Below are 25,116 nucleotides of genomic sequence, written 5' to 3' on the forward strand. Positions count from 1 at the left end.
AACCGCGCCAACAGAGAGACTGGTGCCTTAAACCAGCGCCTTAAAGCGCTCGGCCACGCTACATGCGCTGCTTGGTGCGCCAGTGTTCCTAGCATTTGTACAAACAGTGCACGCCACAGCTTCCTGTTCTGCTGGGACTGGCTGCTCATCCATCGCACTTCAAACAACTGCCCTTTTCGACTACAGAGAGCAGCGGACGTCTGCGCTCTGGGAGGCGACATTACGTGTTGGGGATGAAGTGGTAGTGCAAACTGCGGCCTGCGGAACACGAGTGAAAAAATCAAGAGAGTACTGTCATTTCGAGTACTCGTCATTGCAACGGCAGCAAGGCAAAACTTTCAAAATTGCCGTGACCAGAATTCGAACCTGGGTTATTGCGGCCACAACGCAATGTCCTAACCACTAGACGATCACGGCCATGGCCACGGAGGCGCCCGCGAAGGCAGCTGGCTGGAATGCAAGTGGCGATACCCAGCAAAGCCTAGGCCAAGGTGTACGCCACAGCAGTGTCAGACACGGTCTCCATCACATGTATACGAGCAAATGAACGTGCCTGCGCTGTCAGGACACTAACTACAGTGGTTAGCTGCATTCACCTCCGTGGCAATGTCTTGCAGTCCCCCAAGCCTCTTGACTACAGGTATGTGGCTGGATAACAAGTGGATAGACGCTTCATCTCTCTCGCCGTCAGGTGTTGCCGTGAATCATACTTAACGTAGCTTTCTGCACGCGTCAGCGTAGCGTCAGTCGAGCAAAGTCGAGACAAGTCGCATAAGAGGAGCAACAAAAACGCGCAATTCCGGTACCGGGAATCGAACCCGGGCCTCCTGGGTGAGAGCCAGGTATCCTAGCCACTAGACCACACCGGATAACGACGGCAGTGCTCTTTCCAGCGAACGCAGCAGCCACGCACGGTTAACTGACGACAACTGTAAAAAATCCACTCTCTCGCGTTATAGAACGGCGTGCTCCGGACGCATTTCGTGGAGACGAACGCCAGCAATGATGAGAGCAAAAGGTGCCTACAAATGCTGTCGTTGCACCACGCACTGTTCTACGACCATTCACCAAGCAGACGCTCACGCCTTGTTGTGCTGCTTCCTTTGCGGGCAATGAGTGCATCTGCCTTCGACACAGGAGACATTACACGCTTGGCAGCTGTGGGATTGGAACCCACGCCTCCGAAGAGAATGGTGCCTGACACCAGCGCCTTAGACCGCTCGGCCACGCTACCTACACAACACGCGCGTCACAAGAGCTGCGTCCTACCCCACGAGAACACACCGCAACGGCACAAAAATGAGACGTAAAAAGTGGCAACGGTGGGATTCGAACCCACGCCTCCGAAGAGACTGGTGCCTAAAACCAGCGCCTTAGACCGCTCGGCCACGTTACCGTTGCAGCAGCAGCGGCAAAACGTTTCCTTTGTACTACAAAGATCACTTCGAAATGGAAGTATCTTGGCATGTATTTCCACTGCTCTCCCACTGGAAGCGTCCCTTTAGGCCATCCACAGCAAGAAAAAGCCGTGCCCGCCGCATGGTAGCGACGCCACTTGTCTGTAGCTGTCGCAGTTAAGGAGACAGCGTCAAGAGACGTTTTCGTGCCGTGACCAGGTTTCGAACCTGGGCTTTCCGTAACCACTAAATTATCGTAGCTGTAACTGTCAGGCGGAGCTAGAATGCTCCATGTGTCAAACATATGTGAGCTCAAGGAGGTTACACTTGAAGAAAAAGCGGCAGGTTAACGCGATCACAGCGAAACCCCCGACAGCTACAGGACTCGAAACCGCGCCAACAGAGAGACTGGTGCCTTAAACCAGCGCCTTAAAGCGCTCGGCCACGCTACATGCGCTGCTTGGTGCGCCAGTGTTCCTAGCATTTGTACAAACAGTGCACGCCACAGCTTCCTGTTCTGCTGGGACTGGCTGCTCATCCATCGCACTTCAAACAACTGCCCTTTTCGACTACAGAGAGCAGCGGACGTCTGCGCTCTGGGAGGCGACATTACGTGTTGGGGATGAAGTGGTAGTGCAAACTGCGGCCTGCGGAACACGAGTGAAAAAAATCAAGAGAGTACTGTCATTTCGAGTACTCGTCATTGCAACGGCAGCAAGGCAAAACTTTCAAAATTGCCGTGACCAGGATTCGAACCTGGGTTATTGCGGCCACAACGCAATGTCCTAACCACTAGACGATCACGGCCATGGCCACGGAGGCGCCCGCGAAGGCAGCTGGCTGGAATGCAAGTGGCGATACCCAGCAAAGCCTAGGCCAAGGTGTACGCCACAGCAGTGTCAGACACGGTCTCCATCACATGTATACGAGCAAATGAACGTGCCTGCGCTGTCAGGACACTAACTACAGTGGTTAGCTGCATTCACCTCCGTGGCAATGTCTTGCAGTCCCCCAAGCCTCTTGACTACAGGTATGTGGCTGGATAACAAGTGGATAGACGCTTCATCTCTCTCGCCGTCAGGTGTTGCCGTGAATCATACTTAACGTAGCTTTCTGCACGCGTCAGCGTAGCGTCAGTCGAGCAAAGTCGAGACAAGTCGCATAAGAGGAGCAACAAAAACGCGCAATTCCGGTACCGGGAATCGAACCCGGGCCTCCTGGGTGAGAGCCAGGTATCCTAGCCACTAGACCACACCGGATAACGACGGCAGTGCTCTTTCCAGCGAACGCAGCAGCCACGCACGGTTAACTGACGACAACTGTAAAAAATCCACTCTCTCGCGTTATAGAACGGCGTGCTCCGGACGCATTTCGTGGAGACGAACGCCAGCAATGATGAGAGCAAAAGGTGCCTACAAATGCTGTCGTTGCACCACGCACTGTTCTACGACCATTCACCAAGCAGACGCTCACGCCTTGTTGTGCTGCTTCCTTTGCGGGCAATGAGTGCATCTGCCTTCGACACAGGAGACATTACACGCTTGGCAGCTGTGGGATTGGAACCCACGCCTCCGAAGAGAATGGTGCCTGACACCAGCGCCTTAGACCGCTCGGCCACGCTACCTACACAACACGCGCGTCACAAGAGCTGCGTCCTACCCCACGAGAACACACCGCAACGGCACAAAAATGAGACGTAAAAAGTGGCAACGGTGGGATTCGAACCCACGCCTCCGAAGAGACTGGTGCCTAAAACCAGCGCCTTAGACCGCTCGGCCACGTTACCGTTGCAGCAGCAGCGGCAAAACGTTTCCTTTGTACTACAAAGATCACTTCGAAATGGAAGTATCTTGGCATGTATTTCCACTGCTCTCCCACTGGAAGCGTCCCTTTAGGCCATCCACAGCAAGAAAAAGCCGTGCCCGCCGCATGGTAGCGACGCCACTTGTCTGTAGCTGTCGCAGTTAAGGAGACAGCGTCAAGAGACGTTTTCGTGCCGTGACCAGGTTTCGAACCTGGGCTTTCCGTAACCACTAAATTATCGTAGCTGTAACTGTCAGGCGGAGCTAGAATGCTCCATGTGTCAAACATATGTGAGCTCAAGGAGGTTACACTTGAAGAAAAAGCGGCAGGTTAACGCGATCACAGCGAAACCCCCGACAGCTACAGGACTCGAAACCGCGCCAACAGAGAGACTGGTGCCTTAAACCAGCGCCTTAAAGCGCTCGGCCACGCTACATGCGCTGCTTGGTGCGCCAGTGTTCCTAGCATTTGTACAAACAGTGCACGCCACAGCTTCCTGTTCTGCTGGGACTGGCTGCTCATCCATCGCACTTCAAACAACTGCCCTTTTCGACTACAGAGAGCAGCGGACGTCTGCGCTCTGGGAGGCGACATTACGTGTTGGGGATGAAGTGGTAGTGCAAACTGCGGCCTGCGGAACACGAGTGAAAAAAATCAAGAGAGTACTGTCATTTCGAGTACTCGTCATTGCAACGGCAGCAAGGCAAAACTTTCAAAATTGCCGTGACCAGGATTCGAACCTGGGTTATTGCGGCCACAACGCAATGTCCTAACCACTAGACGATCACGGCCATGGCCACGGAGGCGCCCGCGAAGGCAGCTGGCTGGAATGCAAGTGGCGATACCCAGCAAAGCCTAGGCCAAGGTGTACGCCACAGCAGTGTCAGACACGGTCTCCATCACATGTATACGAGCAAATGAACGTGCCTGCGCTGTCAGGACACTAACTACAGTGGTTAGCTGCATTCACCTCCGTGGCAATGTCTTGCAGTCCCCCAAGCCTCTTGACTACAGGTATGTGGCTGGATAACAAGTGGATAGACGCTTCATCTCTCTCGCCGTCAGGTGTTGCCGTGAATCATACTTAACGTAGCTTTCTGCACGCGTCAGCGTAGCGTCAGTCGAGCAAAGTCGAGACAAGTCGCATAAGAGGAGCAACAAAAACGCGCAATTCCGGTACCGGGAATCGAACCCGGGCCTCCTGGGTGAGAGCCAGGTATCCTAGCCACTAGACCACACCGGATAACGACGGCAGTGCTCTTTCCAGCGAACGCAGCAGCCACGCACGGTTAACTGACGACAACTGTAAAAAATCCACTCTCTCGCGTTATAGAACGGCGTGCTCCGGACGCATTTCGTGGAGACGAACGCCAGCAATGATGAGAGCAAAAGGTGCCTACAAATGCTGTCGTTGCACCACGCACTGTTCTACGACCATTCACCAAGCAGACGCTCACGCCTTGTTGTGCTGCTTCCTTTGCGGGCAATGAGTGCATCTGCCTTCGACACAGGAGACATTACACGCTTGGCAGCTGTGGGATTGGAACCCACGCCTCCGAAGAGAATGGTGCCTGACACCAGCGCCTTAGACCGCTCGGCCACGCTACCTACACAACACGCGCGTCACAAGAGCTGCGTCCTACCCCACGAGAACACACCGCAACGGCACAAAAATGAGACGTAAAAAGTGGCAACGGTGGGATTCGAACCCACGCCTCCGAAGAGACTGGTGCCTAAAACCAGCGCCTTAGACCGCTCGGCCACGTTACCGTTGCAGCAGCAGCGGCAAAACGTTTCCTTTGTACTACAAAGATCACTTCGAAATGGAAGTATCTTGGCATGTATTTCCACTGCTCTCCCACTGGAAGCGTCCCTTTAGGCCATCCACAGCAAGAAAAAGCCGTGCCCGCCGCATGGTAGCGACGCCACTTGTCTGTAGCTGTCGCAGTTAAGGAGACAGCGTCAAGAGACGTTTTCGTGCCGTGACCAGGTTTCGAACCTGGGCTTTCCGTAACCACTAAATTATCGTAGCTGTAACTGTCAGGCGGAGCTAGAATGCTCCATGTGTCAAACATATGTGAGCTCAAGGAGGTTACACTTGAAGAAAAAGCGGCAGGTTAACGCGATCACAGCGAAACCCCCGACAGCTACAGGACTCGAAACCGCGCCAACAGAGAGACTGGTGCCTTAAACCAGCGCCTTAAAGCGCTCGGCCACGCTACATGCGCTGCTTGGTGCGCCAGTGTTCCTAGCATTTGTACAAACAGTGCACGCCACAGCTTCCTGTTCTGCTGGGACTGGCTGCTCATCCATCGCACTTCAAACAACTGCCCTTTTCGACTACAGAGAGCAGCGGACGTCTGCGCTCTGGGAGGCGACATTACGTGTTGGGGATGAAGTGGTAGTGCAAACTGCGGCCTGCGGAACACGAGTGAAAAAAATCAAGAGAGTACTGTCATTTCGAGTACTCGTCATTGCAACGGCAGCAAGGCAAAACTTTCAAAATTGCCGTGACCAGGATTCGAACCTGGGTTATTGCGGCCACAACGCAATGTCCTAACCACTAGACGATCACGGCCATGGCCACGGAGGCGCCCGCGAAGGCAGCTGGCTGGAATGCAAGTGGCGATACCCAGCAAAGCCTAGGCCAAGGTGTACGCCACAGCAGTGTCAGACACGGTCTCCATCACATGTATACGAGCAAATGAACGTGCCTGCGCTGTCAGGACACTAACTACAGTGGTTAGCTGCATTCACCTCCGTGGCAATGTCTTGCAGTCCCCCAAGCCTCTTGACTACAGGTATGTGGCTGGATAACAAGTGGATAGACGCTTCATCTCTCTCGCCGTCAGGTGTTGCCGTGAATCATACTTAACGTAGCTTTCTGCACGCGTCAGCGTAGCGTCAGTCGAGCAAAGTCGAGACAAGTCGCATAAGAGGAGCAACAAAAACGCGCAATTCCGGTACCGGGAATCGAACCCGGGCCTCCTGGGTGAGAGCCAGGTATCCTAGCCACTAGACCACACCGGATAACGACGGCAGTGCTCTTTCCAGCGAACGCAGCAGCCACGCACGGTTAACTGACGACAACTGTAAAAAATCCACTCTCTCGCGTTATAGAACGGCGTGCTCCGGACGCATTTCGTGGAGACGAACGCCAGCAATGATGAGAGCAAAAGGTGCCTACAAATGCTGTCGTTGCACCACGCACTGTTCTACGACCATTCACCAAGCAGACGCTCACGCCTTGTTGTGCTGCTTCCTTTGCGGGCAATGAGTGCATCTGCCTTCGACACAGGAGACATTACACGCTTGGCAGCTGTGGGATTGGAACCCACGCCTCCGAAGAGAATGGTGCCTGACACCAGCGCCTTAGACCGCTCGGCCACGCTACCTACACAACACGCGCGTCACAAGAGCTGCGTCCTACCCCACGAGAACACACCGCAACGGCACAAAAATGAGACGTAAAAAGTGGCAACGGTGGGATTCGAACCCACGCCTCCGAAGAGACTGGTGCCTAAAACCAGCGCCTTAGACCGCTCGGCCACGTTACCGTTGCAGCAGCAGCGGCAAAACGTTTCCTTTGTACTACAAAGATCACTTCGAAATGGAAGTATCTTGGCATGTATTTCCACTGCTCTCCCACTGGAAGCGTCCCTTTAGGCCATCCACAGCAAGAAAAAGCCGTGCCCGCCGCATGGTAGCGACGCCACTTGTCTGTAGCTGTCGCAGTTAAGGAGACAGCGTCAAGAGACGTTTTCGTGCCGTGACCAGGTTTCGAACCTGGGCTTTCCGTAACCACTAAATTATCGTAGCTGTAACTGTCAGGCGGAGCTAGAATGCTCCATGTGTCAAACATATGTGAGCTCAAGGAGGTTACACTTGAAGAAAAAGCGGCAGGTTAACGCGATCACAGCGAAACCCCCGACAGCTACAGGACTCGAAACCGCGCCAACAGAGAGACTGGTGCCTTAAACCAGCGCCTTAAAGCGCTCGGCCACGCTACATGCGCTGCTTGGTGCGCCAGTGTTCCTAGCATTTGTACAAACAGTGCACGCCACAGCTTCCTGTTCTGCTGGGACTGGCTGCTCATCCATCGCACTTCAAACAACTGCCCTTTTCGACTACAGAGAGCAGCGGACGTCTGCGCTCTGGGAGGCGACATTACGTGTTGGGGATGAAGTGGTAGTGCAAACTGCGGCCTGCGGAACACGAGTGAAAAAAATCAAGAGAGTACTGTCATTTCGAGTACTCGTCATTGCAACGGCAGCAAGGCAAAACTTTCAAAATTGCCGTGACCAGGATTCGAACCTGGGTTATTGCGGCCACAACGCAATGTCCTAACCACTAGACGATCACGGCCATGGCCACGGAGGCGCCCGCGAAGGCAGCTGGCTGGAATGCAAGTGGCGATACCCAGCAAAGCCTAGGCCAAGGTGTACGCCACAGCAGTGTCAGACACGGTCTCCATCACATGTATACGAGCAAATGAACGTGCCTGCGCTGTCAGGACACTAACTACAGTGGTTAGCTGCATTCACCTCCGTGGCAATGTCTTGCAGTCCCCCAAGCCTCTTGACTACAGGTATGTGGCTGGATAACAAGTGGATAGACGCTTCATCTCTCTCGCCGTCAGGTGTTGCCGTGAATCATACTTAACGTAGCTTTCTGCACGCGTCAGCGTAGCGTCAGTCGAGCAAAGTCGAGACAAGTCGCATAAGAGGAGCAACAAAAACGCGCAATTCCGGTACCGGGAATCGAACCCGGGCCTCCTGGGTGAGAGCCAGGTATCCTAGCCACTAGACCACACCGGATAACGACGGCAGTGCTCTTTCCAGCGAACGCAGCAGCCACGCACGGTTAACTGACGACAACTGTAAAAAATCCACTCTCTCGCGTTATAGAACGGCGTGCTCCGGACGCATTTCGTGGAGACGAACGCCAGCAATGATGAGAGCAAAAGGTGCCTACAAATGCTGTCGTTGCACCACGCACTGTTCTACGACCATTCACCAAGCAGACGCTCACGCCTTGTTGTGCTGCTTCCTTTGCGGGCAATGAGTGCATCTGCCTTCGACACAGGAGACATTACACGCTTGGCAGCTGTGGGATTGGAACCCACGCCTCCGAAGAGAATGGTGCCTGACACCAGCGCCTTAGACCGCTCGGCCACGCTACCTACACAACACGCGCGTCACAAGAGCTGCGTCCTACCCCACGAGAACACACCGCAACGGCACAAAAATGAGACGTAAAAAGTGGCAACGGTGGGATTCGAACCCACGCCTCCGAAGAGACTGGTGCCTAAAACCAGCGCCTTAGACCGCTCGGCCACGTTACCGTTGCAGCAGCAGCGGCAAAACGTTTCCTTTGTACTACAAAGATCACTTCGAAATGGAAGTATCTTGGCATGTATTTCCACTGCTCTCCCACTGGAAGCGTCCCTTTAGGCCATCCACAGCAAGAAAAAGCCGTGCCCGCCGCATGGTAGCGACGCCACTTGTCTGTAGCTGTCGCAGTTAAGGAGACAGCGTCAAGAGACGTTTTCGTGCCGTGACCAGGTTTCGAACCTGGGCTTTCCGTAACCACTAAATTATCGTAGCTGTAACTGTCAGGCGGAGCTAGAATGCTCCATGTGTCAAACATATGTGAGCTCAAGGAGGTTACACTTGAAGAAAAAGCGGCAGGTTAACGCGATCACAGCGAAACCCCCGACAGCTACAGGACTCGAAACCGCGCCAACAGAGAGACTGGTGCCTTAAACCAGCGCCTTAAAGCGCTCGGCCACGCTACATGCGCTGCTTGGTGCGCCAGTGTTCCTAGCATTTGTACAAACAGTGCACGCCACAGCTTCCTGTTCTGCTGGGACTGGCTGCTCATCCATCGCACTTCAAACAACTGCCCTTTTCGACTACAGAGAGCAGCGGACGTCTGCGCTCTGGGAGGCGACATTACGTGTTGGGGATGAAGTGGTAGTGCAAACTGCGGCCTGCGGAACACGAGTGAAAAAAATCAAGAGAGTACTGTCATTTCGAGTACTCGTCATTGCAACGGCAGCAAGGCAAAACTTTCAAAATTGCCGTGACCAGGATTCGAACCTGGGTTATTGCGGCCACAACGCAATGTCCTAACCACTAGACGATCACGGCCATGGCCACGGAGGCGCCCGCGAAGGCAGCTGGCTGGAATGCAAGTGGCGATACCCAGCAAAGCCTAGGCCAAGGTGTACGCCACAGCAGTGTCAGACACGGTCTCCATCACATGTATACGAGCAAATGAACGTGCCTGCGCTGTCAGGACACTAACTACAGTGGTTAGCTGCATTCACCTCCGTGGCAATGTCTTGCAGTCCCCCAAGCCTCTTGACTACAGGTATGTGGCTGGATAACAAGTGGATAGACGCTTCATCTCTCTCGCCGTCAGGTGTTGCCGTGAATCATACTTAACGTAGCTTTCTGCACGCGTCAGCGTAGCGTCAGTCGAGCAAAGTCGAGACAAGTCGCATAAGAGGAGCAACAAAAACGCGCAATTCCGGTACCGGGAATCGAACCCGGGCCTCCTGGGTGAGAGCCAGGTATCCTAGCCACTAGACCACACCGGATAACGACGGCAGTGCTCTTTCCAGCGAACGCAGCAGCCACGCACGGTTAACTGACGACAACTGTAAAAAATCCACTCTCTCGCGTTATAGAACGGCGTGCTCCGGACGCATTTCGTGGAGACGAACGCCAGCAATGATGAGAGCAAAAGGTGCCTACAAATGCTGTCGTTGCACCACGCACTGTTCTACGACCATTCACCAAGCAGACGCTCACGCCTTGTTGTGCTGCTTCCTTTGCGGGCAATGAGTGCATCTGCCTTCGACACAGGAGACATTACACGCTTGGCAGCTGTGGGATTGGAACCCACGCCTCCGAAGAGAATGGTGCCTGACACCAGCGCCTTAGACCGCTCGGCCACGCTACCTACACAACACGCGCGTCACAAGAGCTGCGTCCTACCCCACGAGAACACACCGCAACGGCACAAAAATGAGACGTAAAAAGTGGCAACGGTGGGATTCGAACCCACGCCTCCGAAGAGACTGGTGCCTAAAACCAGCGCCTTAGACCGCTCGGCCACGTTACCGTTGCAGCAGCAGCGGCAAAACGTTTCCTTTGTACTACAAAGATCACTTCGAAATGGAAGTATCTTGGCATGTATTTCCACTGCTCTCCCACTGGAAGCGTCCCTTTAGGCCATCCACAGCAAGAAAAAGCCGTGCCCGCCGCATGGTAGCGACGCCACTTGTCTGTAGCTGTCGCAGTTAAGGAGACAGCGTCAAGAGACGTTTTCGTGCCGTGACCAGGTTTCGAACCTGGGCTTTCCGTAACCACTAAATTATCGTAGCTGTAACTGTCAGGCGGAGCTAGAATGCTCCATGTGTCAAACATATGTGAGCTCAAGGAGGTTACACTTGAAGAAAAAGCGGCAGGTTAACGCGATCACAGCGAAACCCCCGACAGCTACAGGACTCGAAACCGCGCCAACAGAGAGACTGGTGCCTTAAACCAGCGCCTTAAAGCGCTCGGCCACGCTACATGCGCTGCTTGGTGCGCCAGTGTTCCTAGCATTTGTACAAACAGTGCACGCCACAGCTTCCTGTTCTGCTGGGACTGGCTGCTCATCCATCGCACTTCAAACAACTGCCCTTTTCGACTACAGAGAGCAGCGGACGTCTGCGCTCTGGGAGGCGACATTACGTGTTGGGGATGAAGTGGTAGTGCAAACTGCGGCCTGCGGAACACGAGTGAAAAAAATCAAGAGAGTACTGTCATTTCGAGTACTCGTCATTGCAACGGCAGCAAGGCAAAACTTTCAAAATTGCCGTGACCAGGATTCGAACCTGGGTTATTGCGGCCACAACGCAATGTCCTAACCACTAGACGATCACGGCCATGGCCACGGAGGCGCCCGCGAAGGCAGCTGGCTGGAATGCAAGTGGCGATACCCAGCAAAGCCTAGGCCAAGGTGTACGCCACAGCAGTGTCAGACACGGTCTCCATCACATGTATACGAGCAAATGAACGTGCCTGCGCTGTCAGGACACTAACTACAGTGGTTAGCTGCATTCACCTCCGTGGCAATGTCTTGCAGTCCCCCAAGCCTCTTGACTACAGGTATGTGGCTGGATAACAAGTGGATAGACGCTTCATCTCTCTCGCCGTCAGGTGTTGCCGTGAATCATACTTAACGTAGCTTTCTGCACGCGTCAGCGTAGCGTCAGTCGAGCAAAGTCGAGACAAGTCGCATAAGAGGAGCAACAAAAACGCGCAATTCCGGTACCGGGAATCGAACCCGGGCCTCCTGGGTGAGAGCCAGGTATCCTAGCCACTAGACCACACCGGATAACGACGGCAGTGCTCTTTCCAGCGAACGCAGCAGCCACGCACGGTTAACTGACGACAACTGTAAAAAATCCACTCTCTCGCGTTATAGAACGGCGTGCTCCGGACGCATTTCGTGGAGACGAACGCCAGCAATGATGAGAGCAAAAGGTGCCTACAAATGCTGTCGTTGCACCACGCACTGTTCTACGACCATTCACCAAGCAGACGCTCACGCCTTGTTGTGCTGCTTCCTTTGCGGGCAATGAGTGCATCTGCCTTCGACACAGGAGACATTACACGCTTGGCAGCTGTGGGATTGGAACCCACGCCTCCGAAGAGAATGGTGCCTGACACCAGCGCCTTAGACCGCTCGGCCACGCTACCTACACAACACGCGCGTCACAAGAGCTGCGTCCTACCCCACGAGAACACACCGCAACGGCACAAAAATGAGACGTAAAAAGTGGCAACGGTGGGATTCGAACCCACGCCTCCGAAGAGACTGGTGCCTAAAACCAGCGCCTTAGACCGCTCGGCCACGTTACCGTTGCAGCAGCAGCGGCAAAACGTTTCCTTTGTACTACAAAGATCACTTCGAAATGGAAGTATCTTGGCATGTATTTCCACTGCTCTCCCACTGGAAGCGTCCCTTTAGGCCATCCACAGCAAGAAAAAGCCGTGCCCGCCGCATGGTAGCGACGCCACTTGTCTGTAGCTGTCGCAGTTAAGGAGACAGCGTCAAGAGACGTTTTCGTGCCGTGACCAGGTTTCGAACCTGGGCTTTCCGTAACCACTAAATTATCGTAGCTGTAACTGTCAGGCGGAGCTAGAATGCTCCATGTGTCAAACATATGTGAGCTCAAGGAGGTTACACTTGAAGAAAAAGCGGCAGGTTAACGCGATCACAGCGAAACCCCCGACAGCTACAGGACTCGAAACCGCGCCAACAGAGAGACTGGTGCCTTAAACCAGCGCCTTAAAGCGCTCGGCCACGCTACATGCGCTGCTTGGTGCGCCAGTGTTCCTAGCATTTGTACAAACAGTGCACGCCACAGCTTCCTGTTCTGCTGGGACTGGCTGCTCATCCATCGCACTTCAAACAACTGCCCTTTTCGACTACAGAGAGCAGCGGACGTCTGCGCTCTGGGAGGCGACATTACGTGTTGGGGATGAAGTGGTAGTGCAAACTGCGGCCTGCGGAACACGAGTGAAAAAAATCAAGAGAGTACTGTCATTTCGAGTACTCGTCATTGCAACGGCAGCAAGGCAAAACTTTCAAAATTGCCGTGACCAGGATTCGAACCTGGGTTATTGCGGCCACAACGCAATGTCCTAACCACTAGACGATCACGGCCATGGCCACGGAGGCGCCCGCGAAGGCAGCTGGCTGGAATGCAAGTGGCGATACCCAGCAAAGCCTAGGCCAAGGTGTACGCCACAGCAGTGTCAGACACGGTCTCCATCACATGTATACGAGCAAATGAACGTGCCTGCGCTGTCAGGACACTAACTACAGTGGTTAGCTGCATTCACCTCCGTGGCAATGTCTTGCAGTCCCCCAAGCCTCTTGACTACAGGTATGTGGCTGGATAACAAGTGGATAGACGCTTCATCTCTCTCGCCGTCAGGTGTTGCCGTGAATCATACTTAACGTAGCTTTCTGCACGCGTCAGCGTAGCGTCAGTCGAGCAAAGTCGAGACAAGTCGCATAAGAGGAGCAACAAAAACGCGCAATTCCGGTACCGGGAATCGAACCCGGGCCTCCTGGGTGAGAGCCAGGTATCCTAGCCACTAGACCACACCGGATAACGACGGCAGTGCTCTTTCCAGCGAACGCAGCAGCCACGCACGGTTAACTGACGACAACTGTAAAAAATCCACTCTCTCGCGTTATAGAACGGCGTGCTCCGGACGCATTTCGTGGAGACGAACGCCAGCAATGATGAGAGCAAAAGGTGCCTACAAATGCTGTCGTTGCACCACGCACTGTTCTACGACCATTCACCAAGCAGACGCTCACGCCTTGTTGTGCTGCTTCCTTTGCGGGCAATGAGTGCATCTGCCTTCGACACAGGAGACATTACACGCTTGGCAGCTGTGGGATTGGAACCCACGCCTCCGAAGAGAATGGTGCCTGACACCAGCGCCTTAGACCGCTCGGCCACGCTACCTACACAACACGCGCGTCACAAGAGCTGCGTCCTACCCCACGAGAACACACCGCAACGGCACAAAAATGAGACGTAAAAAGTGGCAACGGTGGGATTCGAACCCACGCCTCCGAAGAGACTGGTGCCTAAAACCAGCGCCTTAGACCGCTCGGCCACGTTACCGTTGCAGCAGCAGCGGCAAAACGTTTCCTTTGTACTACAAAGATCACTTCGAAATGGAAGTATCTTGGCATGTATTTCCACTGCTCTCCCACTGGAAGCGTCCCTTTAGGCCATCCACAGCAAGAAAAAGCCGTGCCCGCCGCATGGTAGCGACGCCACTTGTCTGTAGCTGTCGCAGTTAAGGAGACAGCGTCAAGAGACGTTTTCGTGCCGTGACCAGGTTTCGAACCTGGGCTTTCCGTAACCACTAAATTATCGTAGCTGTAACTGTCAGGCGGAGCTAGAATGCTCCATGTGTCAAACATATGTGAGCTCAAGGAGGTTACACTTGAAGAAAAAGCGGCAGGTTAACGCGATCACAGCGAAACCCCCGACAGCTACAGGACTCGAAACCGCGCCAACAGAGAGACTGGTGCCTTAAACCAGCGCCTTAAAGCGCTCGGCCACGCTACATGCGCTGCTTGGTGCGCCAGTGTTCCTAGCATTTGTACAAACAGTGCACGCCACAGCTTCCTGTTCTGCTGGGACTGGCTGCTCATCCATCGCACTTCAAACAACTGCCCTTTTCGACTACAGAGAGCAGCGGACGTCTGCGCTCTGGGAGGCGACATTACGTGTTGGGGATGAAGTGGTAGTGCAAACTGCGGCCTGCGGAACACGAGTGAAAAAAATCAAGAGAGTACTGTCATTTCGAGTACTCGTCATTGCAACGGCAGCAAGGCAAAACTTTCAAAATTGCCGTGACCAGGATTCGAACCTGGGTTATTGCGGCCACAACGCAATGTCCTAACCACTAGACGATCACGGCCATGGCCACGGAGGCGCCCGCGAAGGCAGCTGGCTGGAATGCAAGTGGCAATACCCAGCAAAGCCTAGGCCAAGGTGTACGCCACAGCAGTGTCAGACACGGTCTCCATCACATGTATACGAGCAAATGAACGTGCCTGCGCTGTCAGGACACTAACTACAGTGGTTAGCTGCATTCACCTCCGTGGCAATGTCTTGCAGTCCCCCAAGCCTCTTGACTACAGGTATGTGGCTGGATAACAAGTGGATAGACGCTTCATCTCTCTCGCCGTCAGGTGTTGCCGTGAATCATACTTAACGTAGCTTTCTGCACGCGTCAGCGTAGCGTCAGTCGAGCAAAGTCGAGACAAGTCGCATAAGAGGAGCAACAAAAACGCGCAATTCCGGTACCGGGAATCGAACCCGGGCCTCCTGGGTGAGAGCCAGGTATCCTAGCCACTAGACCACACCGGATAACGACGGCAGTGCTCTTTCCAGCGAACGCAGCAGCCACGCACGGTTAACTGACGACAACTGTAAAAAATCCACTCTCTCGCGTTATAGAACGGCGTGCTCCGGACGCATTTCGTGGAGACGAACGCCAGCAATGATGAGAGCAAAAGGTGCCTACAAATGCTGTCGTTGCACCACGCACTGTTCTACGACCATTCACCAAGCAGACGCTCACGCCTTGTTGTGCTGCTTCCTTTGCGGGCAATGAGTGCATCTGCCTTCGACACAGGAGACATTACACGCTTGGCAGCTGTGGGATTGGAACCCACGCCTCCGAAGAGAATGGTGCCTGACACCAGCGCCTTAGACCGCTCGGCCACGCTACCTACACAACACGCGCGTCACAAGAGCTGCGTCCTACCCCACGAGAACACACCGCAACGGCACAAAAATGAGACGTAAAAAGTGGCAACGGTGGGATTCGAACCCACGCCTCCGAAGAGACTGGTGCCTAAAACCAGCGCCTTAGACCGCTCGGCCACGTTACCGTTGCAGCAGCAGCGGCAAAACGTTTCCTTTGTACTACAAAGATCACTTCGAAATGGAAGTATCTTGGCATGTATTTCCACTGCTCTCCCACTGGAAGCGTCCCTTTAGGCCATCCACAGCAAGAAAAAGCCGTGCCCGCCGCATGGTAGCGACGCCACTTGTCTGTAGCTGTCGCAGTTAAGGAGACAGCGTCAAGAGACGTTTTCGTGCCGTGACCAGGTTTCGAACCTGGGCTTTCCGTAACCACTAAATTATCGTAGCTGTAACTGTCAGGCGGAGCTAGAATGCTCCATGTGTCAAACATATGTGAGCTCAAGGAGGTTACACTTGAAGAAAAAGCGGCAGGTTAACGCGATCACAGCGAAACCCCCGACAGCTACAGGACTCGAAACCGCGCCAACAGAGAGACTGGTGCCTTAAACCAGCGCCTTAAAGCGCTCGGCCACGCTACATGCGCTGCTTGGTGCGCCAGTGTTCCTAGCATTTGTACAAACAGTGCACGCCACAGCTTCCTGTTCTGCTGGGACTGGCTGCTCATCCATCGCACTTCAAACAACTGCCCTTTTCGACTACAGAGAGCAGCGGACGTCTGCGCTCTGGGAGGCGACATTACGTGTTGGGGATGAAGTGGTAGTGCAAACTGCGGCCTGCGGAACACGAGTGAAAAAAATCAAGAGAGTACTGTCATTTCGAGTACTCGTCATTGCAACGGCAGCAAGGCAAAACTTTCAAAATTGCCGTGACCAGGATTCGAACCTGGGTTATTGCGGCCACAACGCAATGTCCTAACCACTAGACGATCACGGCCATGGCCACGGAGGCGCCCGCGAAGGCAGCTGGCTGGAATGCAAGTGGCGATACCCAGCAAAGCCTAGGCCAAGGTGTACGCCACAGCAGTGTCAGACACGGTCTCCATCACATGTATACGAGCAAATGAACGTGCCTGCGCTGTCAGGACACTAACTACAGTGGTTAGCTGCATTCACCTCCGTGGCAATGTCTTGCAGTCCCCCAAGCCTCTTGACTACAGGTATGTGGCTGGATAACAAGTGGATAGACGCTTCATCTCTCTCGCCGTCAGGTGTTGCCGTGAATCATACTTAACGTAGCTTTCTGCACGCGTCAGCGTAGCGTCAGTCGAGCAAAGTCGAGACAAGTCGCATAAGAGGAGCAACAAAAACGCGCAATTCCGGTACCGGGAATCGAACCCGGGCCTCCTGGGTGAGAGCCAGGTATCCTAGCCACTAGACCACACCGGATAACGACGGCAGTGCTCTTTCCAGCGAACGCAGCAGCCACGCACGGTTAACTGACGACAACTGTAAAAAATCCACTCTCTCGCGTTATAGAACGGCGTGCTCCGGACGCATTTCGTGGAGACGAACGCCAGCAATGATGAGAGCAAAAGGTGCCTACAAATGCTGTCGTTGCACCACGCACTGTTCTACGACCATTCACCAAGCAGACGCTCACGCCTTGTTGTGCTGCTTCCTTTGCGGGCAATGAGTGCATCTGCCTTCGACACAGGAGACATTACACGCTTGGCAGCTGTGGGATTGGAACCCACGCCTCCGAAGAGAATGGTGCCTGACACCAGCGCCTTAGACCGCTCGGCCACGCTACCTACACAACACGCGCGTCACAAGAGCTGCGTCCTACCCCACGAGAACACACCGCAACGGCACAAAAATGAGACGTAAAAAGTGGCAACGGTGGGATTCGAACCCACGCCTCCGAAGAGACTGGTGCCTAAAACCAGCGCCTTAGACCGCTCGGCCACGTTACCGTTGCAGCAGCAGCGGCAAAACGTTTCCTTTGTACTACAAAGATCACTTCGAAATGGAAGTATCTTGGCATGTATTTCCACTGCTCTCCCACTGGAAGCGTCCCTTTAGGCCATCCACAGCAAGAAAAAGCCGTGCCCGCCGCATGGTAGCGACGCCACTTGTCTGTAGCTGTCGCAGTTAAGGAGACAGCGTCAAGAGACGTTTTCGTGCCGTGACCAGGTTTCGAACCTGGGCTTTCCGTAACCACTAAATTATCGTAGCTGTAACTGTCAGGCGGAGCTAGAATGCTCCATGTGTCAAACATATGTGAGCTCAAGGAGGTTACACTTGAAGAAAAAGCGGCAGGTTAACGCGATCACAGCGAAACCCCCGACAGCTACAGGACTCGAAACCGCGCCAACAGAGAGACTGGTGCCTTAAACCAGCGCCTTAAAGCGCTCGGCCACGCTACATGCGCTGCTTGGTGCGCCAGTGTTCCTAGCATTTGTACAAACAGTGCACGCCACAGCTTCCTGTTCTGCTGGGACTGGCTGCTCATCCATCGCACTTCAAACAACTGCCCTTTTCGACTACAGAGAGCAGCGGACGTCTGCGCTCTGGGAGGCGACATTACGTGTTGGGGATGAAGTGGTAGTGCAAACTGCGGCCTGCGGAACACGAGTGAAAAAAATCAAGAGAGTACTGTCATTTCGAGTACTCGTCATTGCAACGGCAGCAAGGCAAAACTTTCAAAATTGCCGTGACCAGGATTCGAACCTGGGTTATTGCGGCCACAACGCAATGTCCTAACCACTAGACGATCACGGCCATGGCCACGGAGGCGCCCGCGAAGGCAGCTGGCTGGAATGCAAGTGGCGATACCCAGCAAAGCCTAGGCCAAGGTGTACGCCACAGCAGTGTCAGACACGGTCTCCATCACATGTATACGAGCAAATGAACGTGCCTGCGCTGTCAGGACACTAACTACAGTGGTTAGCTGCATTCACCTCCGTGGCAATGTCTTGCAGTCCCCCAAGCCTCTTGACTACAGGTATGTGGCTGGATAACAAGTGGATAGACGCTTCATCTCTCTCGCCGTCAGGTGTTGCCGTGAATCATACTTAACGTAGCTTTCTGCACGCGTCAGCGTAGCGTCAGTCGAGCAAAGTCGAGACAAGTCGCATAAGAGGAGCAACAAAAACGCGCAATTCCGGTACCGGGAATCGAACCCGGGCCTCCTGGGTGAGAGCCAGGTATCCTAGCCACTAGACCACACCGGATAACGACGGCAGTGCTCTTTCCAGCGAACGCAGCAGCCACGCACGGTTAACTGACGACAACTGTAAAAAATCCACTCTCTCGCGTTATAGAACGGCGTGCTCCGGACGCATTTCGTGGAGACGAACGCCAGCAATGATGAGAGCAAAAGGTGCCTACAAATGCTGTCGTTGCACCACGCACTGTTCTACGACCATTCACCAAGCAGACGCTCACGCCTTGTTGTGCTGCTTCCTTTGCGGGCAATGAGTGCATCTGCCTTCGACACAGGAGACATTACACGCTTGGCAGCTGTGGGATTGGAACCCACGCCTCCGAAGAGAATGGTGCCTGACACCAGCGCCTTAGACCGCTCGGCCACGCTACCTACACAACACGCGCGTCACAAGAGCTGCGTCCTACCCCACGAGAACACACCGCAACGGCACAAAAATGAGACGTAAAAAGTGGCAACGGTGGGATTCGAACCCACGCCTCCGAAGAGACTGGTGCCTAAAACCAGCGCCTTAGACCGTTCGGCCACGTTACCGTTGCAGCAGCAGCGGCAAAACGTTTCCTTTGTACTACAAAGATCACTTCGAAATGGAAGTATCTTGGCATGTATTTCCACTGCTCTCCCACTGGAAGCGTCCCTTTAGGCCATCCACAGCAAGAAAAAGCCGTGCCCGCCGCATGGTAGCGACGCCACTTGTCTGTAGCTGTCGCAGTTAAGGAGACAGCGTCAAGAGACGTTTTCGTGCCGTGACCAGGTTTCGAACCTGGGCTTTCCGTAACCACTAAATTATCGTAGCTGTAACTGTCAGGCGGAGCTAGAATGCTCCATGTGTCAAACATATGTGAGCTCAAGGAGGTTACACTTGAAGAAAAAGCGGCAGGTTAACGCGATCACAGCGAAACCCCCGACAGCTACAGGACTCGAAACCGCGCCAACAGAGAGACTGGTGCCTTAAACCAGCGCCTTAAAGCGCTCGGCCACGCTACATGCGCTGCTTGGTGCGCCAGTGTTCCTAGCATTTGTACAAACAGTGCACGCCACAGCTTCCTGTTCTGCTGGGACTGGCTGCTCATCCATCGCACTTCAAACAACTGCCCTTTTCGACTACAGAGAGCAGCGGACGTCTGCGCTCTGGGAGGCGACATTACGTGTTGGGGATGAAGTGGTAGTGCAAACTGCGGCCTGCGGAACACGAGTGAAAAAAATCAAGAGAGTACTGTCATTTCGAGTACTCGTCATTGCAACGGCAGCAAGGCAAAACTTTCAAAATTGCCGTGACCAGGATTCGAACCTGGGTTATTGCGGCCACAACGCAATGTCCTAACCACTAGACGATCACGGCCATGGCCACGGAGGCGCCCGCGAAGGCAGCTGGCTGGAATGCAAGTGGCGATACCCAGCAAAGCCTAGGCCAAGGTGTACGCCACAGCAGTGTCAGACACGGTCTCCATCACATGTATACGAGCAAATGAACGTGCCTGCGCTGTCAGGACACTAACTACAGTGGTTAGCTGCATTCACCTCCGTGGCAATGTCTTGCAGTCCCCCAAGCCTCTTGACTACAGGTATGTGGCTGGATAACAAGTGGATAGACGCTTCATCTCTCTCGCCGTCAGGTGTTGCCGTGAATCATACTTAACGTAGCTTTCTGCACGCGTCAGCGTAGCGTCAGTCGAGCAAAGTCGAGACAAGTCGCATAAGAGGAGCAACAAAAACGCGCAATTCCGGTACCGGGAATCGAACCCGGGCCTCCTGGGTGAGAGCCAGGTATCCTAGCCACTTTTTTTTTTTTTTTATTTTTTTTTTTTCTTTTTTTTTTTTTTTTTTTTTTTTTTTTTTTTTTTTTTTTTTTTTTTTTTTTTTAGCGTCCCGATGCTTCCATAGTCAGCTGCTACGAAATAAAAGTATGCCCCAGGTGAGGCTCGAACTCACAACCCCGGCATTGCTCACGGCTACTGCCTTATAAGTACCGTGCGCTAACCAATTGCGCCACAACTTTTTTTTTTTTTTTTTTTTTTTTTTTTTTTTTTTTTTTTTGTATGTTTTTTCTTTCACCTACGTACTTTACTGGTGCCGCATTCTTGTTATATCCACGTGCTATAACAGGCGTCTACTCTTCATTTTTTTTTTTTTTTTTGCCATTTTTTTTTTTATTTTATTATTATTATTTTTTTTATATTTTTTTCCATATTTTTATTTTGAAAATGCGGTAACAGGCAGGGAGAGGCAAGGAGGGCAGGGGTCATGCATCTGAGGCCTGGCCATCTTGTCTCCCACCGTAACTGTCACCACGGCACCCTACCTCATGTGCGTACTGAAGAAATGCTGCGGCTTGACTCCGCCGCCAGTAACATAAAAACAGAAATTAGTCCGGAGACGAAATGTTGCATCCATTTGCAGTGTAAATGAACATGTCCATTGTCATATGTATTCGGGAGAGCCGGGAATCCGTGCACTTTGCACCGCATGAGTGCGACTCACCCCACAAATCAGAGTTAGTATGGAATGAAAAATATAAATTAAAAGTCTTCTATCGTTATTTCTCTCCATCGGGTCGACTGTTACAATTAAGAAACTAGGAAACGTAGTTCTGTGCAGGGCATCCGCCAATGATACGGAACGCGCTACTACAAACATTCTGTTAATTTCTGAACGTGACGAATGATCCAAGTGACGCACTCGTAAATTAGTCTGTCCCGCACGTACTTCTTTGGTCTTCACTTCGGGCGTCCGAAGGAAGAACGGAATCCACCATGTCGGAAGAAATGGCTTTAAGCACTCCATCCTATACTGGCTGTGAAATGATCGTGTGACTTAAAAAGTTTGCAAAATGAGCTTTATAGTTTTTAGTCTTCTGTAGTCGGTGGTGCTGTATCATTAAATACAGGAGAAAGTCTTCTTTACTCGTTTCGTTCACATTGAAAAGATAGTAAACTGTGTGGCCTTTAAGCCAGTTTACTGAATTTCTTTTGGTCTGCGGGTAAGGCACGACCTCCGGAGTGAGGAAGTCAGCTGGCGTTATGGTCGCAGGGCTTGTTCTAGTGATGCTCGCCAACAACTGTCGTATGACCGCCCAAACATCTCGCACTTTTTCGCAGACAAATCGGTGTTCCTCGCTATCTTGTACCTGGCAAGTGTTGCATAAGGGTGAATCGGCCAGATGAATGGAATGGAGTCTGGCATTGGTAGCTATTTTACGATTCACCGTGAGATACCAAGACGCTCGCACGTGAGACGGTAAATGGCGTGAATGAATATTATCCCAAATGACCCGCCAATTGTGAGCTGTATATTTGTCTTCGATGTTATTCCTGGAGGTGGACTCGATCAAAGTCTTATAAAGTTGCTTCACCACCGTTATTTCCTTCGCCGGAATTCTTGTTCGAGCATAACTATATTCAAGCAGGAAGTATTTTAAATGATAAAGGTCGTGTGGAATATGATGTACATCAATCGGGGGGTTGAGGTTCGCTGGGGAGATTTCGTTGAGAAGGTGAGCAGTGAGACAGTGTGGAGATGTTGTCCATAGCTTATACATACTGCTTAGATAGAGCGCCTGTGCCTTTTTATAGACATCTGTGAGGTTCAATCCGCCCTTCCGAGGAGGGAGCGTCAACGTAACATATTTAACTTTGAAGATATTGCCTCTGGTCACAAAATGGCCCAGGGCAGACAGCATTCTATGTGCAATGCCACTGGGAAGAGGCAACACTTTGGCTACATAGTTAATCTTCGAGAGGATATAAGTGTTGACCAGTTCAATTTTTTGGAGAGCATTCAGTTTCCTCATGCTATGCAGTTGTACACATGCCCTAACTTTATGAAGTAAAGCTCTATAATTAACAGCAATGGTATTCTGTATCTTCCGCCGAAACTCAAGTCCTAAGCACTTTATACTGGTAATTTCTCGTAATCGGGTATGATTGGGTAGATTTATTCCCCGTCCGACATTCATGAGTCCGGATTTTTGCCAGTTCACCTTCGCCCCAGATACCGCCTCATATCGTTGAAGTATTTGAAGTGAGGACCGCACTTCTTGCGCGTTCACGACAAGAAAGCCGACATCATCTGCGTACGCACGGCACACAATCTTCTGGCTATTGATTTCCAATCCCTGCAAATGTGCAGTTAGCGTAGCGAGCAGAGGTTCTATGGCGATGGCAAAGAGAGCCATCGACATCGGACAGCCTTGCCTCACCGAACACTCGATATCAATAGCGCCACTGAGGCGACCATTAATTTGAATTCGCGACGTACTATTACGGATCAGATTGTCGAGTACTTGGGTGAACTGGTGCGGAAATCCCAATTCCTGCATGACGCGGAAAAGGAAACGATGGCTCACCCTGTCGAACGCTTTTGCAAAGTCTATAATGACGAGGGCGCATTTTAACTTGCAAGCCTCCGCTACGGCAATGACATCTCTGTAATCCGTGAGCGTGTGGTAAATAGATCTATCTCTACCGACACTCGTTTGATACTGTCCTGTGATTGTAGTCATGACAGTTTTGAGCCGTTGGCTCAGAACACGGGCGAATAGTTTATAATCACTATTTAATAACGTGAGAGGTCGCAGGTTAGTGAGGTCGTTACTGCACGGGGTCTTGGGCAGTAAGACAACAATTCCTTGTCGAAATTCCTGCGGAATAACTTTTTGTGGGTTCATTAGTTCTTTACATATTGCAAGGAGTTTCGATTTCATCTGCGGCCAGAAGGTTTGATATACTTCGGCAGGTATTCCATCGCAACCAGGAGATTTATTCTTCGGACTCCTTAGGATAACGTCTGTTAATTCGTCTTCTGTCACCTCTGTCATCAGCTGAGTCGCCTCTGTGGGGCTGAGTTTCCGTGATAAATTTGTCGCAAACTCCGCAAACACGGTATCATCTGTCATTTTATTGGACATCAGGTCGCGATAGTACTCTTCAATCGCACGCATAATGTCACTTTGTTTAGTAACTATTGCCCCGGTGCTGGTTCGGATGTGTGTAATGATTTTCCGACTGCCTCGTCGACTTTCACGTAACATGTGATACATGGCAGCCTCTTCTTCTTGCACCGTCTTAGGAACTCGCGCCCGAATTTGAAAACCTTGCAACTGTTTCCGTTGCAGCGTTAAAAGTTTCGCCTGAATTCTTTTGATCTTTGCAAAATTGCCGATAACGGTCGCGTCACATGTATACAACTCCCGAAGACACTGAAAGTAAAATTCCATGGTCCGTTTGTGCCACAGACTTTTCTGACGGGAGTAAAACATTAAAGTTTTCCTAATTTGTGGTTTGGCGCATTTGAGCCACCACTCGATCGCGGAGTTGTAGGATCTGAATTTGCGTTCACATGCCGTCCAGGTGGACAGGAAGGCTTCTCGACATGCAGGATCATGCAAATGTGCGATGTTGAACTTCCATAACCCTCGACCCCGGTATGTTTCCTGTTTTGGCATGTTGACGGTGCAGATATAGCCAGCATGGTCGGAAAATACAGTTGGCCATATTTCGGTGTGTAGCAGGTGTTGCGTTAAATTACGCGATATGTAAATTCTATCTAACCTACTTGCCGTATGATTGGTAACATGCGTAAAACCCACTTCCACTCCGTGCATGTGCGTCCAAGTGTCAGTGAAGCGGAGTTCTTGAATGATCTGTTCTAATTCGACACACCGATTAAAGTGAGGAGTTTGATCGATTTGACGAAGCACACAATTGAAATCGCCGCCAAAAATGACATCACTGTAGTGGGTCCCGAAGAGCGGAAGGATCTCGTGGCGAAAAAATTCTGCACGGTGTTGCCTATTACTGGACCCAGAAGGTGCGTAAATATTAATCAGTCTGATGTTATTGACAGTGACTGCTATCCCTCTGCCGGTCACCAGTTTGGCCTCACAATTTGCAATGATCCCTTCTTTTAACAGTAACGCTGTTCCAAGTTCGAAACCGTTGCCAGGGTTCACGAAAGCGTTATACCCTGCTATGTGGTCTAACCTGATCTCACTCACTTCCTGAAGCATGGCTATATCGATGTCGGCTGCGTATAACAAGTCTTGTAAGTTCTTCAGATTCAAATCACTGCGTATCTTATTGATATTGAGAGTCAGGATCTTGTAGGCCTGCAAGGTGGTCATAGATGTTTGGTACGAAAGGAGCAAACGATAGGGTGCGTCATACAGCCTTCAATGGGAGGCGCTGACCGTGTCGGTCGTTTGAGTAGCCATGGCCACGTGGACGTTGTGTCCATCAACCGCTGATACGGGGGGCAAGGAGCCGGTCGAGGGTGTGGAATCCTCCTGCATCTCTACATCAGCTTCGTTCGTTTCAAACTCGTCCGCCCAATTGGGAGAGCAAAGGGTGCCTACTGGCTCAGAAACTGGTGGATTCGTATTCTGTA

General features: G+C 52.3%; 34 non-coding genes across 34 annotated transcripts; all 34 read right to left on the reverse strand.

Moving 5' to 3' along the window:
* Nucleotides 1–345: 345 nt before the first annotated feature.
* Nucleotides 346–417, reverse strand: Trnah-gug (transfer RNA histidin (anticodon GUG)). The gene has a single exon. It is a non-coding gene; the product is annotated as a tRNA-His (tRNA).
* Nucleotides 418–797: 380 nt separating this feature from the next.
* Trnae-cuc (transfer RNA glutamic acid (anticodon CUC)) lies at nt 798–869 on the reverse strand. Its single transcript has one exon. It is a non-coding gene; the product is annotated as a tRNA-Glu (tRNA).
* Nucleotides 870–1,314: 445 nt separating this feature from the next.
* Trnal-uag (transfer RNA leucine (anticodon UAG)) lies at nt 1,315–1,396 on the reverse strand. Its single transcript has one exon. It is a non-coding gene; the product is annotated as a tRNA-Leu (tRNA).
* Nucleotides 1,397–2,132: 736 nt separating this feature from the next.
* Nucleotides 2,133–2,204, reverse strand: Trnah-gug (transfer RNA histidin (anticodon GUG)). Its single transcript has one exon. It is a non-coding gene; the product is annotated as a tRNA-His (tRNA).
* Nucleotides 2,205–2,584: 380 nt separating this feature from the next.
* Nucleotides 2,585–2,656, reverse strand: Trnae-cuc (transfer RNA glutamic acid (anticodon CUC)). Its single transcript has one exon. It is a non-coding gene; the product is annotated as a tRNA-Glu (tRNA).
* A 445-nt stretch (nt 2,657–3,101) lies between these two features.
* Nucleotides 3,102–3,183, reverse strand: Trnal-uag (transfer RNA leucine (anticodon UAG)). Its single transcript has one exon. It is a non-coding gene; the product is annotated as a tRNA-Leu (tRNA).
* Nucleotides 3,184–3,919: 736 nt separating this feature from the next.
* On the reverse strand, nt 3,920–3,991 carry Trnah-gug (transfer RNA histidin (anticodon GUG)). Its single transcript has one exon. It is a non-coding gene; the product is annotated as a tRNA-His (tRNA).
* Nucleotides 3,992–4,371: 380 nt separating this feature from the next.
* On the reverse strand, nt 4,372–4,443 carry Trnae-cuc (transfer RNA glutamic acid (anticodon CUC)). The gene has a single exon. It is a non-coding gene; the product is annotated as a tRNA-Glu (tRNA).
* A 445-nt stretch (nt 4,444–4,888) lies between these two features.
* Trnal-uag (transfer RNA leucine (anticodon UAG)) lies at nt 4,889–4,970 on the reverse strand. Its single transcript has one exon. It is a non-coding gene; the product is annotated as a tRNA-Leu (tRNA).
* A 736-nt stretch (nt 4,971–5,706) lies between these two features.
* On the reverse strand, nt 5,707–5,778 carry Trnah-gug (transfer RNA histidin (anticodon GUG)). The gene has a single exon. It is a non-coding gene; the product is annotated as a tRNA-His (tRNA).
* A 380-nt stretch (nt 5,779–6,158) lies between these two features.
* On the reverse strand, nt 6,159–6,230 carry Trnae-cuc (transfer RNA glutamic acid (anticodon CUC)). The gene has a single exon. It is a non-coding gene; the product is annotated as a tRNA-Glu (tRNA).
* A 445-nt stretch (nt 6,231–6,675) lies between these two features.
* On the reverse strand, nt 6,676–6,757 carry Trnal-uag (transfer RNA leucine (anticodon UAG)). The gene has a single exon. It is a non-coding gene; the product is annotated as a tRNA-Leu (tRNA).
* A 736-nt stretch (nt 6,758–7,493) lies between these two features.
* Trnah-gug (transfer RNA histidin (anticodon GUG)) lies at nt 7,494–7,565 on the reverse strand. Its single transcript has one exon. It is a non-coding gene; the product is annotated as a tRNA-His (tRNA).
* Nucleotides 7,566–7,945: 380 nt separating this feature from the next.
* On the reverse strand, nt 7,946–8,017 carry Trnae-cuc (transfer RNA glutamic acid (anticodon CUC)). The gene has a single exon. It is a non-coding gene; the product is annotated as a tRNA-Glu (tRNA).
* Nucleotides 8,018–8,462: 445 nt separating this feature from the next.
* Trnal-uag (transfer RNA leucine (anticodon UAG)) lies at nt 8,463–8,544 on the reverse strand. The gene has a single exon. It is a non-coding gene; the product is annotated as a tRNA-Leu (tRNA).
* Nucleotides 8,545–9,280: 736 nt separating this feature from the next.
* Nucleotides 9,281–9,352, reverse strand: Trnah-gug (transfer RNA histidin (anticodon GUG)). The gene has a single exon. It is a non-coding gene; the product is annotated as a tRNA-His (tRNA).
* A 380-nt stretch (nt 9,353–9,732) lies between these two features.
* Trnae-cuc (transfer RNA glutamic acid (anticodon CUC)) lies at nt 9,733–9,804 on the reverse strand. Its single transcript has one exon. It is a non-coding gene; the product is annotated as a tRNA-Glu (tRNA).
* A 445-nt stretch (nt 9,805–10,249) lies between these two features.
* Nucleotides 10,250–10,331, reverse strand: Trnal-uag (transfer RNA leucine (anticodon UAG)). The gene has a single exon. It is a non-coding gene; the product is annotated as a tRNA-Leu (tRNA).
* A 736-nt stretch (nt 10,332–11,067) lies between these two features.
* Trnah-gug (transfer RNA histidin (anticodon GUG)) lies at nt 11,068–11,139 on the reverse strand. Its single transcript has one exon. It is a non-coding gene; the product is annotated as a tRNA-His (tRNA).
* Nucleotides 11,140–11,519: 380 nt separating this feature from the next.
* Nucleotides 11,520–11,591, reverse strand: Trnae-cuc (transfer RNA glutamic acid (anticodon CUC)). Its single transcript has one exon. It is a non-coding gene; the product is annotated as a tRNA-Glu (tRNA).
* Nucleotides 11,592–12,036: 445 nt separating this feature from the next.
* Nucleotides 12,037–12,118, reverse strand: Trnal-uag (transfer RNA leucine (anticodon UAG)). The gene has a single exon. It is a non-coding gene; the product is annotated as a tRNA-Leu (tRNA).
* A 736-nt stretch (nt 12,119–12,854) lies between these two features.
* Nucleotides 12,855–12,926, reverse strand: Trnah-gug (transfer RNA histidin (anticodon GUG)). Its single transcript has one exon. It is a non-coding gene; the product is annotated as a tRNA-His (tRNA).
* A 380-nt stretch (nt 12,927–13,306) lies between these two features.
* On the reverse strand, nt 13,307–13,378 carry Trnae-cuc (transfer RNA glutamic acid (anticodon CUC)). Its single transcript has one exon. It is a non-coding gene; the product is annotated as a tRNA-Glu (tRNA).
* A 445-nt stretch (nt 13,379–13,823) lies between these two features.
* Trnal-uag (transfer RNA leucine (anticodon UAG)) lies at nt 13,824–13,905 on the reverse strand. Its single transcript has one exon. It is a non-coding gene; the product is annotated as a tRNA-Leu (tRNA).
* Nucleotides 13,906–14,641: 736 nt separating this feature from the next.
* Trnah-gug (transfer RNA histidin (anticodon GUG)) lies at nt 14,642–14,713 on the reverse strand. The gene has a single exon. It is a non-coding gene; the product is annotated as a tRNA-His (tRNA).
* A 380-nt stretch (nt 14,714–15,093) lies between these two features.
* Trnae-cuc (transfer RNA glutamic acid (anticodon CUC)) lies at nt 15,094–15,165 on the reverse strand. Its single transcript has one exon. It is a non-coding gene; the product is annotated as a tRNA-Glu (tRNA).
* A 445-nt stretch (nt 15,166–15,610) lies between these two features.
* Trnal-uag (transfer RNA leucine (anticodon UAG)) lies at nt 15,611–15,692 on the reverse strand. Its single transcript has one exon. It is a non-coding gene; the product is annotated as a tRNA-Leu (tRNA).
* Nucleotides 15,693–16,428: 736 nt separating this feature from the next.
* Trnah-gug (transfer RNA histidin (anticodon GUG)) lies at nt 16,429–16,500 on the reverse strand. Its single transcript has one exon. It is a non-coding gene; the product is annotated as a tRNA-His (tRNA).
* Nucleotides 16,501–16,880: 380 nt separating this feature from the next.
* Nucleotides 16,881–16,952, reverse strand: Trnae-cuc (transfer RNA glutamic acid (anticodon CUC)). Its single transcript has one exon. It is a non-coding gene; the product is annotated as a tRNA-Glu (tRNA).
* A 445-nt stretch (nt 16,953–17,397) lies between these two features.
* Nucleotides 17,398–17,479, reverse strand: Trnal-uag (transfer RNA leucine (anticodon UAG)). Its single transcript has one exon. It is a non-coding gene; the product is annotated as a tRNA-Leu (tRNA).
* A 736-nt stretch (nt 17,480–18,215) lies between these two features.
* Trnah-gug (transfer RNA histidin (anticodon GUG)) lies at nt 18,216–18,287 on the reverse strand. Its single transcript has one exon. It is a non-coding gene; the product is annotated as a tRNA-His (tRNA).
* A 380-nt stretch (nt 18,288–18,667) lies between these two features.
* Nucleotides 18,668–18,739, reverse strand: Trnae-cuc (transfer RNA glutamic acid (anticodon CUC)). The gene has a single exon. It is a non-coding gene; the product is annotated as a tRNA-Glu (tRNA).
* Nucleotides 18,740–19,184: 445 nt separating this feature from the next.
* Nucleotides 19,185–19,266, reverse strand: Trnal-uag (transfer RNA leucine (anticodon UAG)). The gene has a single exon. It is a non-coding gene; the product is annotated as a tRNA-Leu (tRNA).
* A 736-nt stretch (nt 19,267–20,002) lies between these two features.
* Trnah-gug (transfer RNA histidin (anticodon GUG)) lies at nt 20,003–20,074 on the reverse strand. Its single transcript has one exon. It is a non-coding gene; the product is annotated as a tRNA-His (tRNA).
* Between the last annotated feature and the right edge of the window lie 5,042 nt (nt 20,075–25,116).

The sequence above is a fragment of the Schistocerca serialis genome, chromosome 1 (genome assembly GCF_023864345.2).
Source record: "Schistocerca serialis cubense isolate TAMUIC-IGC-003099 chromosome 1, iqSchSeri2.2, whole genome shotgun sequence".
Taxonomy (NCBI): Eukaryota; Metazoa; Arthropoda; class Insecta; order Orthoptera; family Acrididae; genus Schistocerca; species Schistocerca serialis.